This window comes from Tursiops truncatus, chromosome X (assembly GCF_011762595.2).
Source record: "Tursiops truncatus isolate mTurTru1 chromosome X, mTurTru1.mat.Y, whole genome shotgun sequence".
Taxonomy (NCBI): Eukaryota; Metazoa; Chordata; class Mammalia; order Artiodactyla; family Delphinidae; genus Tursiops; species Tursiops truncatus.
Window position 1 is genome coordinate 28,408,871 of NC_047055.1, and position 14,460 is coordinate 28,423,330.

The 14,460-nt window shown below is 47.2% G+C and overlaps 1 long non-coding RNA gene across 1 annotated transcript; it reads right to left on the reverse strand.

The window, feature by feature from the left end:
• Positions 1-608: 608 nt before the first annotated feature.
• LOC141277601 (uncharacterized) lies at positions 609-13,691 on the reverse strand. The gene is made up of 2 exons (XR_012329234.1): positions 13,391-13,691; positions 609-2,052 (listed from the first exon to the last, which is right to left on the reverse strand). It is a non-coding gene; the product is annotated as an uncharacterized lncRNA (long non-coding RNA).
• Between the last annotated feature and the right edge of the window lie 769 nt (positions 13,692-14,460).

Consider the following 14,460-nt stretch of genomic DNA (forward strand, 5'->3'; position numbering starts at 1 on the left):
ACGATGGCTGGGGGTGACTGGACACCTGGCGGCTGAAATCTGGAGATGTCTTTCCTCATGTCCATCATTTTATGATGGCTGTTGGCTGGAACTTCAGCTGGAGCTGCTGGCCAGAACACCTATAGATGGCCTCTCTATGTGGTCTACGATCTAGCATCACTTCCACCATACTATGTTGGTCACTCAGATTCAAGTGAAGGAAACACAGACTCCTCCCCTCAAAAGGAGAACTTCCAGACATGTTTCAAAACTGCCACAAAAAGTAATCACCATCTTAATGTCTACCGCCATTGATCAGTTAAATAGATGCTTAGATTTTAAAGATCTTGCTAATCATTATAGCTTCATATCATTATTAGCTAATACATCAAGGCAAAGTACACACTTAAAGTGAGTTTATTAACAAAGTGGACGTGAACCATACTTTAATTAGCTTTCTTTTTTTTCAAGTTGAACTTCTCTTTTTCTTTTCATTCCTTTTTTTTTTTTTTTGGCTGTGCTGCACAGCTTGCAGGATCTCAGTTCCCCGACCAGGGATTGAACCCGGGCCCCAGCAGTGAGAGCGCAGAGTCCTGACCCCTGGACCGCCAGGGACTTCCCTAAGTAGCTTTCTTGATGTTTTCTTTTTCTTTCTTTCTTTCTTTCTTTTTTTTTTTGGCTGATTTCTTATCAGAACCAATTTGTTCATTGTTGTTTTTATTTTGGAATGGGGCTGATGGAAAACTTATACTAGGAATGGGAGATGAATCAGTTCTGCCACTTTCCTGTTGCCCACTTGTCCTTGTATTCTTCATAGTATCTTCATTCAGGCTGTGGTTTATTTGTCGGAATCTTTTCAAGCCAGTTTTCCATTTGGGGAGGACTGGTTTAGTTAAAACCAGATGATATAATCTTCAAATTCACAACCCAACACAGACATTGCAGAACTTTGCAATAGGCTAAAAATAAAACGAAAGAGGGTGGACGCCACCATCAAACCCTTCTGTGTTGTGAAATTCCCATTCCTCCTTCAGGATACCCATCAGCAGCCGTGTTACAAATAGACCAAATGAGGGTGCCAGTGTCACCGCATGTCTTGGGTACATTACAGTTTAATTTCTTTTATCCTTTTGTTACAAAATAACTTTAAATAAAAGTTGTAATATTTTCTTCCCACACCTCAATGAATCACCTTGTACTCCTCACTTTAGAGACAACTGGTTTATTGCGTTTGTCCCATTTTACAAATGAGACAACCGAGATCCCAACAGGTGAAGAAACGAATTCGAGGATACACAGCTAGTACGTGATGGAGCCAGTATTCAAACAGGTCTGTTTGGTTCCAGTGCCCACGCCCCCTCTATTACAACCAAAAGATTCTGGCTGGTTCAGTGACACAAAGTTTCTGGTTTCAGACATCAGAGGGAGGGAAGACTAATGATCTTACTCTTCCAGCTAGGGGCACGTTTCCCTCTGCGTGGTCTATGGCAGAGTAGGGGTCAGGCTTAGAAGGAGGATACTGGCAAAACTGGGATCTAACCACCAGTCATCGGGCACTTACTATGGGCAAGACCCAGAGCCGAGCACTGAATCCTCCTCACGGCCCTGTGAGAGAGCTCCAAGTGGTGCGTCCATTTTTCAGATGACAAAATGGAGTAGGTGGCCCTGCTGGCACTCCAAGCCGAAAATGGAATGACTCCCAAACCTGGGCTCTTAACCAATACACAGTGTAGCCTCTAGTAGACAGTGCCAGGCACTGTGCCAACTGCTTTTCATGTATTATATCTCATTTAACTCTCACAACAGCCTCATGAGAAAGGTACTGTTAGACATTATCTTCATTTTACAGGTGCAGAAACTGAGGCTCAGAGAGGTTAGGTAACTTGTCCAAGGTCACTGGGGGCTGCTAGCAAGTGGCAGATCTTCTAGCAGTCTGGCCTCCCTTCCGTCGTTGCTTTGGTCAGGGAATGGGCAGAATCTCCCAGAGCCAGCCTTTCTTGGGGAGTCCACATCCATCTGCCAGCATCTCCTCATTGAGCACATGGAGTCCAGAGAGGCCGAGAATGGTGTGGTCTGTGGACAGATGCCAGTCCAACGAGATAAGAAAGGACATTGAGAGCTTGGCAACATTTACACAACCTTGATACTGCTGCAGCATCCGAGTGCATGATTCATTTTTTAAAAACTTTTACAATAGTATCTGTTCATGACAGATTGGAAATTTAAAAACCAAATAACCTATCTTTCACCACAGATAGTTTGAGAAGCACAGGTATAGACAAATCCTGTCCACTATCCATGCCCATGATCTGTCCCTGTGAGAGCAAGAGTGGTCAGTTCCGAGCCAGGGGAGGGGGTGAGTTGCCTGCAAATGGTTCCCAAAGGATTGTGGGAAAGACTTGGTTCACCCCAAGTTGAACCTGATGCTGAGGGTTTGTGAAAGACAGTAAAGGCCTGATCTTGTTCCTTTTGGGAAGCCTCCAAGAAGAATGAGGCTGTCGGCTTTAAATGATGATGATGCTGGCTTGGAAGATCCAGACTCATTTTTATTTCAAGGGGTCCCTCAGGAGTTCTCCAATGACTAACCATCAACAAAGGGCATCAGGGGCTTCCCCGGTGGTGCAGTGGTTAAGAGCCCGCCTGCCAATGCAGGGGACACGGGTTCAAGCCCTGGTCCGGGAAGATCCCACATGCCGTGGAGCAACTAAGCCCGTGCGCCACAACTACTGAGCCTGTGCTCTAGAGCCCACGAGCCACAATTACTGAGTGCATGTGCCACAACTACTGAAGCCCGCACGCCCTAGAGCCTGTGCTCCACAACAAGAGAAGCCACCGCAATGAGAAGCCCGCTCACCACAACTAGAGAAAGCCCACACGCAGCAGCGAAGACCCAACACAGCCAAAAATAAATAAATACATTAAAATAATAATAATAAATAAATATGAATTTAAAACAAAAAACAAAGGGCATCACTGTGACATCCTCCGATCCAGAGATGCCACTGCTGTCCTCAGTTTCGGTAGGCATTGCCATCTCTCCAGATATAGGACATGACCCAGTTAAATGCTGTGGGACAGGACAGGCAGTGAGGCACTGGGAACCAGAACAAGATTGTAAAGTGAGCTTTAGGGGCCTAAGCTAAAGGTCTAGGCAGGTGACCAGACTCGTTTTTCCCTTCCACCTTCTGCCAGCACAGATGCTACCTATCACAGCTCTGCTTCCTCCAGGCAGCTCTAATCCTAATCACTTCCCTCTTCACAGCATCCTTGTTGCCTGTCACACCCAACGTTTCATCGTATAGTATCCTGAGTGGTTCTCATATGACTTACATCTCAATTTCTCATCTAGGTTAAAGGTCCCCAAAGCAATCACAGGGGAAAAGGCAAGGATTTAGCAACCAGAACTGAGGCATGATGGGATGTGGGGCTGGGCTTCAGGAGTAAGGGGGCTGCCCAGTTGTCAGAACTGAGGTCTGAAGTCAGGGCTGGTCCAGTAGTAAGGATGACCCCAGGCAGAATCCGAGAATGCTGGGCTGGAACTGCTGACATCCTTCTGAGCTAGAGCCTGGGGCTGGGCTGAGTCTGTAGCTAGAGGGTTGGTTGATCCTCAGAAAGTGGCTCCAGTCATGGAGGGGGAGGAGGAGAGTCTGGGAACCAGGCAGGACCTGAGCCTGCATTGTTCCTTGGCCTCCCATTCAAAGCCCTTTACAATGTGACCCCATCATAATGATAACAGTTAACATCTGGTGAGCACTTCCTATGTGCCAGCCGCTGCTCCAAGTTTACGTGTATTAGCTCATTGAATCCTCAGACTAACCTTGTGAGCAGGTTCCATTATTACCCCCATTTTACAGATGAGGAAACTAAGGCACAGAGAAGTTAAGAGGTTAAGTGACTTGCCCAAGTTTGCACAGCTAGCATGTGGTGGAGCTGGGATTCAAACCCAGGCAGTCTGGCTCAAGGGGCAGATGTTCACCCAAAAGCCTATGCTGAAATATTTGCCTTGTGACAGGGGCTTCAATGCCTTAGCCTGAAGGATTGCTCGAATGGTGGAGATCTCAGACGCGCGGGAGCCTGATAGGGGAGGAAACTCTGATCTTGGAGACTTTAAGTTAGAGGCACACTCAACTCTGCCCTGAACCCTAAGTTTCATGGAGGCTCCTCTGTGAGACCATATCTGATTCTTACATGAGATAGATGAGGAAGAGAATCCCCTGCTTGGGTTTGTGGTATCTTTCTTTTCTTTTCTTTTTATTTTTTTGGCCACGCCACGCTGCGTGCGCGATCGTAGTTTCCCAACCAGGGATCAAACCCGTGCCCCCTGCAGTGGAAACGCGGAGTCCTAACCACTGGGCTGTCAGGGAAGTCCCTGTGGCATCTTTCTAAATGACCCAAGGCCTCCAAGCCATGGCCTTAATGTTTCAATGGCCCTTGTTCGGGCTGAGACTGAGTTCGCCTGAATATTGTTTCCGCTCAGATGGGCAGAGCCTGGTGAGATCTCAACTTGAAGCATTTCTGGTAGTATTTTGTATCGTGCCTCTTTGTCATTCATTCTGTTTCTGGAGTTCAAGAAATAGGGCCTGTGCCTTTACTGGCACCGAGTCTATCATCATCTGTGTATTCTGTGGCTTTGGGGAGACCATACTCTGTTTTCTTTCTTTTATTTATTTTTTATTTTATTTTATTTTTTTGCGATACGTGGGCCTCTCACTGTTGTGGCCTCTCCTGTTGCGGAGCACAGGCTCCGGACGCGCAGGCTCAGCAGCTGTGGCGCACGGGCCTAGCCGCTCCGCGGCATGTGGGATCTTCCTGGACCGGGAAACGAACCCGTGTCCCCTGCATCGGCAGGCGGACTCTCAACCACTGCGCCACCAGGGAAGCCCTCTTTCTTTCTTTCTTTTTTTTTTAATTGAGGTATAGTTGATGTATACTATACCTCAACATGAGTTTCAGGTTTACAACCTAGTGATTCACAGCTTTTAAAGGTTATACTCCAAAGATAGTTACTATAAAAGATATTGGCTATATTCCCTGTGCTGTACAATATATCCTTGTAGCTTAGTTATTTTATACACAGTAGTTTGTACCTATTAATCCACTGCCCCTATCTTGTCCCTCTCCCCTCTCTCTCCTCACTGGTAACCACTAGTTTGTTCTCTATATCTGTGAGTCTGTTTCTTTTTGTTATATTCACTAGTCTGTTGTATTTTTTAGATTCCACATATAAGTGAGATCATACAGTATCTGTCTTTCTCTGTCTGACTTATTTCACTAAGCATGATACCCTCTCTGTCTACTTTCACCTATTGTTAGGGCAGGTATGGGCAGTCCCTCACGACTGGTCTGCTAAGAGCATGATCCCTTTGTTCGGTGTGCTGGGGGTTTGGTCCAGGTTTGTAGAGGGGCAAGGAGGACCTCAAGCTGGGCACGGGCTTTCATGAGAAGACACTGTCCCTGGGTCAGCTCTTCCAGTGGGTGGCTAGGGAAAGGGAGAAGGAGAGAGCATCGCGGCTGGTCGCAGTGCCATTGCTAAAGGATTTGCGTGCCATCTTTGGCAAGCATGTCACAGGTTGCCAATCCCTGGAAGAAAGACAACCCTGCCTGGCCCTGCCAGGACAGTTGAGGGATCAAGGTCAACTGCCTGCTGGGTGCACTAAGACCCTGGAGGCGCCAGTTCAGTAATCCCTATCCCGGGGTGGTTCCCATTCTTTTGGAAGTTTAGCTGCTCCCTGAGGGCACAAGGAAGAACCCGCCCCAGTTTGGCCACCCTTTCTAGTTGGCCAGCTGGCATCATCAGGAGTTCTGTTCCTAGGGTCCCCTGGCAGCCAGTTTGGCAAGAGCGGGCTGGGAAGAATAGTCAGTTGATTTGTTTCCTGTCTGCCAGAAGCTCAGAGCTGCTGGAAATCCAGGCGGATGCAATAACCCGACAGGGTTTCATTCATCAAGATCTAGAGGGAGGACACACTCCTTCCGAAGACAGATCGGGCGCACATGCCTAATCTAGCAAGTCGGGTAGGGTTCACATTTCTCCACGCATTTCAAATTATAATTAAATGTCAGGGCTGCCTCATGCACCTCCTTCTGTGCTCATAGAACACTTGTTTCTCAGGGGTCCTGGGGACAGAAGATTTTGTAAAGGAACAAAAGAGACCAAAAACACATATACAAGTTATTCATATTTATGAGTGAAAAACGAGTAAGACAACAGATCGGTGAGGCTTCTTTGCCAAGGCAGGAATTGGATTCCAGGCTGCGGGAGTGGCAGGACAGCGCCCAGAGCAAAGCGGGTGGGGACACAAGAAGAATATTGTGCTCAGTTTTTGGGACCCATCTACAGGGGTGACCAGCAGTGAAGGGACTTCAGGTGAGAAGTGATTGAAAGTTGGGAATGTTTAGCTGGAAGAGGAGAAGGCTCACAGGGAACATGACAGCTGCCTTTAAAAAACCAGACGGCTGGGCTTCCCTGGTGGCGCAGTGGTTGAGAGTCCGCCTGCCGATGCAGGGGACGTGGGTTCGTGCCCTGGTCTGGGAGGATCCCACATGCCGCGGAGCGGCTGGGCCCGTGAGCCATGGCCGCTGAGCCTGCGCGTCCGGAGCCTGTGCTCCGCAACGGGAGAGGCCACAACAGTGAGAGGCCCGCGTACCGCAAAAAAACAAAAAACAAAACCAGACAGGCTGGCCTGTGGGAGAGAGGAGGGGACTTAAGGCAGAGTGGAGGAATGGAAAGTGTGGGCTATGGGTTCAGGAACCCTCAGTTGAAGTCATTGCTCTGCAATTTACTAGGCCTGCTCTCTTTGGTCATTTAATCTCCTTGAGCCTCAGTTTTTCCATCGGTGCAGTGGTTTGGAAGATAATACCTTCCTCCCTGTGCTGTAAGGATCCAGTGAGAGGGGGTCTACAAAAGAGTGCTTGAAATCTGCAAAATGCTTAGCAATTGATATTACTATCAGTCTCTGTGGTCCTGGAGCACAGAGCCTGGTCCAGTGGGTGAAACTGACAGAGAGGCAGACTGTGGTGCAGTACAGTTATGAAGAGGTACCTAACCACTATAGGGGTCATAAATGAAAATAACTGCTTTGGGTAGTAGTCAGTTCATCATCACTGGAGATGTTCAGGCAAAGGCTGGACCAGCATTTTCTGGGAGGCTGTGTGGGGGAATTACTGCATATGGAAGAAAGTTGGAGTAATCACCTCTAAGGTCTTTTCCATCCCTTAGGGTTGAAGATTCTATACTGAGTTTCTGCCAAGACCCGTTGGCACTCGATGCCATTCCCTCTCACTTACCTCAGGACCTTGCTCCAGCAGTTGCCCTCTCTCTCCTGTGTCATTTTTTCCCTCTCTACTGGATCTTTTCTATCACCACACAAATATGCTGTTTAAGCTCCAATCGAAGAAAAAGAAAAATGGTTTCCTCTAGCTATTGCCCCATCTCTCTCCTTCCCCTTTTCTAACACTTGCAGAATCATGGTCTGCATTTGCTTCCCCCCACTCAGTCTATGTCCTCCAACTCTCTCTTTCACATACTCTCGAAACTGGCTTTTGTCCCCTCCACTCCACCAAAGTTGTTCTTGTTAAGATCACTGTGAGATAATAGAGAATATATATATTGCTCTCTGTCCTGGTTCCTGGCACAGAGCTCCTAAAAACCTCACAATTTCCTAAGTGATAAGAATACTCGGAGCATCTCTTGTTCTAACATCTGTCTTCGACCCCATCCCTGACACAGGGCTCTTAAAACCGTTATAAATTCCTAAGTGACAAGAGCAATGAGGAACATCTTTTGTTCTACTGAGGTGGTTCTGGGTGGGCTCTTGGATGGGGGCTGGTCACCAGAGAGACCAAGCCATGATTAAAATCTTGGGATTTTCAGCTCCTCCCACATTCTCCAGAGAGAGGAGAGGGCCTGGAAATGGAGTTAATCATGGATCATGCCCATAAAATTTATGAAAGCCTTCATAAAATCCCAGTTCAGGGGGTTCAGGGAACTTCCAGATTGGTGAACACATCCATACCGGGAGGATGACACATCCCAGCTCCACAGGGACAGAAGCTCGTGCACTTGGGATCCTCCCAGACCTCAGCCTCTGTATCTCTTCATCTGGCTGTTCTGTAGCCTTTATCATATCCTTTGATAAACTGGTAAATGTGTTTCCCTGAGCTCTGTGACCTGCTCTAGAAAATTAATCAAACCAAAGAAGGGGGGCATTGGAACCTCTGATCTATAGCTGGTTGGTCAGAAGCACAGGTGATAACCTTGGCTTGCGACTGGCATCTGAAGTTGGGTGTGTGTGGCAGTCTTGTGGAACTGAGCCCTTAACCTGTGGAATCTAATGCTATCTCCGGGTAAATAGGGTCAGAATTGAGTTGAATTGGACACCCCACTGGTGTCCGAGAATTGCTTGTTGGTGTGGGGAACACCCCCCGACACACACACATTTGGTGACCAGAAGTGTCAGAAGTGAAATGTTCTCTCTGTAGGTAAAGGAGACGTACAGGGAAGAAACACACAATGGGGAAGAACTGGGTTTTTCCCTACATGTGAAGGAAAAAGACTGAGGTTTTCCCTATATGATCATCAACAACTTACATGCTGTCAAATCCAAGGGTCAGTTTTCTCCACCTTCCTGTGACTGGTCCCATCTGCATAACTGACAAAGTTGACCTTTTCTTCTTCCTCCTCCGGGACACCACACTCTCTGGCTTTTCTCCTACCTCCCCGGTTCTCAGACTCCTTGGCAATTTCCTCCTCATCCCCTGACTTGTAAATCGTGGAGTGGCCCAGGGCTGTGTCTTCAGATCTCTGTTCTTTCCTAGTGTTTCCTAGTGGTCTTATCTAGACCATGGCTTTAAATATGTACTGGATATGGTTCTTGCATCTGTATACTGGACAACTCCCACAGTCATAGTTCCACCAGGGACCTCTATCTTTTTTTTAAAATTATTTTATTGAAGTATAGTTGATTTACAATGTTGTGTTAATTTCTGCTGTACTTCAAAGAGATTCAGTTATACATATATATACATTGTTTTCATATTCTTTTCCATTATGGTTTATCACAGGATATTGAATATAGTTCCCTGTGCTATACAGTAGGGTCTTTTAAAAAAATTATTTTATTTTTATTTATTTTTGGCTGTGTTGGGTCTTCGTTGCTGCACGCAGGCTTCCTCTAGTTGTGGCGAGCGGCGGCTACTCTTCATCGCGCTGTGCGGGCTTCTCATTGTGGTGGCTTCTCTTGTTGCGGAGCACGGGCTCTAGGCACACAGGCTTCAGTAGTTGTGGCACACGGGCTTAGTTGCTCCGCGGCATGTGGGATCTTCCCGGACCAGGGATCAAACCCGTGTCCCCCGTATTGGCAGGCGGATTCTTAACCACTGTGCCACCAGGGAAGCCCTACAGTAGGACCTTGTTGTTTATCCATTCCATATGTAATAGTTTGCTAATCCCGAGCTCCCGATCCATCTCTGTCCCACACTCCTCTCCCTTGGCAACTACAAGTCTGATCTTTATGTCTGCGAGTCTGTTTCTGTTTCGTAGTTAAGTTCATTTGTGAGGGACCTCTGTCTTGAACTCCACACCTGTATAACCAGAGGCCTCCTTGGCATCACCACCCGGATGTCTTGTTGCCGCATCACACTTAGCAGGGTCAGCACCAAATCCTCGATGCCTTCCCCCTAGACCTGCTCCTCCCACAATCCTCTTCATTTCCAAAATGGAGACTCCATGCTTTCAATCACTCAGACCCAAAACCTTGGGGTCATGACGGGGTTCAGGGCAGGCCACCCCCAAATATACCACTTTGGTATATTAATTATTTTGATTTAAAGTTATCTGAGAAACAGCCAGTGCAGAAAGGACCCTATGACCCTCCTCTCTGTCCCCCTGAAAACAGGAAATACACCTCCCAAGGGAAAGGTCCTCTCCCTGCACCAGGAGGTAGAGAGACATCCTTATTGCCAGAGATAGGGAGGTTTCTTCAGTTCTTAGAACAGTGCCTGGCACAGGGTAACAAACTCTGCTTAGTTTTTTCACCGATTAGTACCCAAGTCTAAGTTTCTTTGTCTTGTCAGTTCTTCACACATTTATTGTTTCTTTGTCTAAAAGGTATAAAATCTGCCTGCTTTGGTCATTTCTTTGAGTCTCATATTTCTATGAATTTCTGTAAGTACCAAATTAAAATTTGATTTTCTCCTGTTAATCTGTCGCACTTCAATTTAATGACTAGATCAGCCAGAAGAACCTAGAAGGGTAGAGGAAAGTTTTTTCCTCCCCAACAGTCATTACGCATCCCACAGACAATTCCTCAGCAAATCCCGTCAGCTCTATCTACAACGGGTATCCAGAGCCCGGCCACTTCTCACTTCTCGGTAAAACATAAATGCGATCAGATAACTTCTCTGCTCAGAGCTGCCCAATGGCTACATCTTACTCCAAAGCCAAAGCCAAAGCCAAAGTCCTCATCTCCAACTATTCTCCCCATCACTCACCCTGCTCTGGGAATCAGTTGACCTTTTTGTTATTCATTTAACATGCCAGCCAAGCTCCTGGCCTGGAATGCTCTTTCCCCAGATGTCTGGTTGACCTGCTCACTCACCTCCTGCACATCTTCTCGGTGAGGCCTTTCCTGACCATTCTATTTACAATTGCAGCCCCTCCTGCCATCCCCTCTCTTTTACTTTCCCTTCTCTGCTTCCCTGCTTTACTTTTCTCCTTAGGACTCATCATCACCTAGCATACTATATGTTTTACTCACTTATTTTATTCCCCCCCTTAGAATGTAAGCTCCGTGAGGGCAGGAATTTTTGTGTTGTACACTGAAGTCTCTCCAGCTCTTAGAACAGTGCCTGGCACAGGATAAGTGCTCAATAGATGTTTGTTAATCTCCCAGACGGACTGGTAAGTGACAAACGCAAGTTGCAGAACAAGAAGAATCAGTGTGATCTAATTTATGTAAAAGAATACCCACAAAGCACCACTCTGTACCTGTATATATTCATGCATATGGATGTCAATGCACGGAATAGGCCCTGGAAGGAGCACACCAAAGCACTAACACTGGTTATAACTAGGGCTCTTCTCAATGGGCCCAGGAGTGGGAGAGGGGTGTCCAAGGAGATTTTAGTCATATCTGTAATGTTTTCTCTTTTTTTCCAAGGAAAATGTATCCCTGTATTACTTCTGTGGGATTCAAAAGAAATAAAAATGAGTCAATTAAAAGTTATAATTAAAAGTTATATTTTGCAGTAGTTTCTGGAAAGTGAACAGAAGAGTTTAAAGGACTCAGTAGTGCTAAAAGCCATTCTCAGGGCTGGGGCATCTAGGAGGCACCCCTCCTCCACTCTCTTCCTACCCCCCCACCCCATAAGACACATGATTTTTGTTTGCTTGTTTGTTTCTTTTGGCCACACCGTGCAGCTTGTGGGATCTTAGTTCCCCTACCAGGGATTGAACCCGGGCCTTCACAGAGTCCTAACCACTGGACCACCAGGGAATTCCTTCTTTTAAAAAATTTATTTATATTTTAGTTATTTTATTTTGGCTGTGTTGGATCTTCTTTGCTGCGCGCAGTCTTTCTCTAGCTGCTGCGAGCGGGGGCTACTCTTCGTTGCGGTGCGCAGGCTTCTCATTGCGGTGGCTTCTCTTGTTGCAGAGCACAGGCTCTAGGCGCGCCGGCTTCAGTAGTTGTGGCACGTGGGCTTCAGTAGTTGTGGCTCGCGGGCTCTACAGCGCAGGCTCAGTAGTTGTGGCGCACAGGCTTACTTGCTCCATGGCATGTGGGATCTTCCCGAACCTGCCAATGCAGGGGACACGGGTTCGATCCCCGGTCCGGGGAGATCCCACATGCCATGGAGCAACTAAGCCCGTGCGCCACAATTACTAAGCCCTCTTGCTGCAACTACTGAAGCCCATGCGCCTAGAGCCCGTGCTCCACAGCAAGAGAAGCCACTGCAATGAGAAGCCTGTGCACCACAATGAAGAGTAGTCCCTGCTTGCCACAACTAGAGAAAGCCCGAGTACAGCAACGAAGACCCAACACAGCCAAAAATAAATAAATAAAATAAATAAATTTATATATAGAAAATATATGTATATACCACCCCAGAATACACCTCTTTGGCATATTGATTATCTTTACCTGGTTATTTTTTATTTTATTTTTTTGTGGTATGTGGGCCTCTCACTGTTGTGGCCTCTCCCGTTGCGGAGCACAGGCTCCGGACGCGCAGGCTCAGCGGCCATGGCTCACGGGCCCAGCCGCTCCGCGGCATGTGGGATCTTCCCAGACCGGGGCACGAACCCGTGTCCCCTGCATCGGCAGGCGGACTCTCAACCACTGCGCCACCAGGGAAGCCCTACCTGGTTATTTTTAAGAAACAGCAGACACAGGTGAAGCTCTGAAAACTGAGTGGAAGTTACCCTTTTGTAAGAGACTTTTACATTTGTAGGGGACGTCTCCAAATGTAAGGATGTCTCCCCCTCTGTACACGCTTCTCTAAGCGTGACTCTAAATCTCTCGAAACTTATCAATGCAGAAGGCAATGACTTGAATCTGCATAACACCCTTAATCTGGTTTACTGTTTACTGTGCTTCTCCTGCTAACCTCCCCAAACTGTTTCCCACACCCCCATCTCCCCAATATATTTTGTCTTTAGCTGGAGATGGTATTTAAGATGGCAGCTTGGGCCATTTCAGGGAGTTACTCAGTTTTCCTGGTTATCTCTCACGTGTACAGGAAGCATATATATTATTAAACTTCTGTTTGTTTTTCTCCTGATAATCTCTTTTATTACAGCCTGTCTCAGCCAAGCACCTAGAAGGGTAAAGGGAAAATAATTCTTCCTCCCCTACAGTCTGTAGGGGAAAACCCAGTTCTTCCCCACTGCACGTTTCTTCCCTGTGGGTCTCCTTTACTACTCGTGCCAAACACTTCACTTCTGGTCACAAAATGTGTGGATTGTTTTTTCCTTTTTTATAAATTTATTTATTTATAGTAGTGGCACATGGGCTTAGTTGCTCCGCAGCAACTAAGGGATCTTCCTGGACCAGGGATCGAACCCGTGTCCCCTGCATTGGCAGGCAGATTCTTAACCACTATGCCACCAGGGGAGTCCCAAATGTGTGGGTTTTTTCCCCACATCAAACAATTCTCTGTGACACCAGCTAGGTGTTCTACAATTTAATTCAGTTCTGATATTGTGTACCAGTGATAGCCTCAGACCCCACAGGTTAAGGGCTCAGTCTCACAAGACTGCCCCCCACCACTTCAGCTGACAGTGGCGAGCCCAGGGTATCACTTCCGCTGCTAGCCAACAGGCTAAAGGGCTATAGGTCTGGGAGGTTCCAATGATCCCCTCCTTTGGTTCAATTAATTTGCCAGAGTGGCTCACAAAACTCAGGGAAACACTTACCTCCGTTTACCGGTTTATCAAAGGATACGATAAAGGATACAGATGAACAGCCAGATGAAGAGATAGGCTGAGGTCTGGGAGGGTCCTGAGTGCAGGTGCTTCTGTCTCTGTGGAGCTGGGATGTGTCATCATCCCGGTGTGGATGTGTTCACCGACCGGGAAGCTCCCTGAACCCCCTACTATCGGGATCTTATGGAGGCCTCCTCATGCGGACATGATCCATGATTAACTCCATTTCCAGCCCCTCTCCACTCTCTGCAGGATGGGGGGTGAGGTTAAAAATGCCAAGCTTCTCATCATGACTTGGTCTTTCTGGTGACTGGGCCCCCATCCAGGAGCCCTTGGGCAATTTGCAAAAACTGGGCCCTCTTCCTCATTCTACACAAAGGAGTTTCCGGTTTGTAGAAGGAAGGTGGTAACGACGATAATACCTACTTCTGAGGTTGTGGTGGCAATTAAATGAGTTTTGTACTGCGTGTAAAAGCTCTTAGAACAACGTCTGGCATATAGTAGGTGCTCAGTACAAGGAGGCAGTTATTTTTACTTTGATTGAAATCACCTTTTATTTAATTTACTGGTTATAGGGATTTCCCTGGTGGTCCAGTGGTTAGGACTCCACATTCCCACTGCAGGGGGCGTGTGTTCGATCCCTGGTCGGGGAACTAAGATCCTGAAAACGGCCCCCCCCCAAAAAATTTACTGGTTATACAGCCCTGCAGGAAAGAATGAACAGAGTGGGCTTTGAAGTCAGACAGACCTGGTTTGAATCCCAGCTTGGGGACTTAACTAGGTGACCTTTGTAAGGCACTGCACGGTTCTGTGCCTCGGCCTCCTCCGCTAGATAGGTCATAATAATTACGTCTGCCTTCTAGCAGTGTCCTAAAACTTGAAGTTGCTCCTCCAAAGACAGCAAATGATGCTGGCGTGTGGCAAGCCTTAGTTAATGGGAGCGGGGTTTGGTTTTGGTTTACAATCTCCATTTGGCTGTGAGCTTCCTGTCTGGCCTTGGGCTCGCCGTCCTCTCCCTGGAGCTTGTCTGCTTCAACTGTCATTCAGAGAGTAGTGTCTGG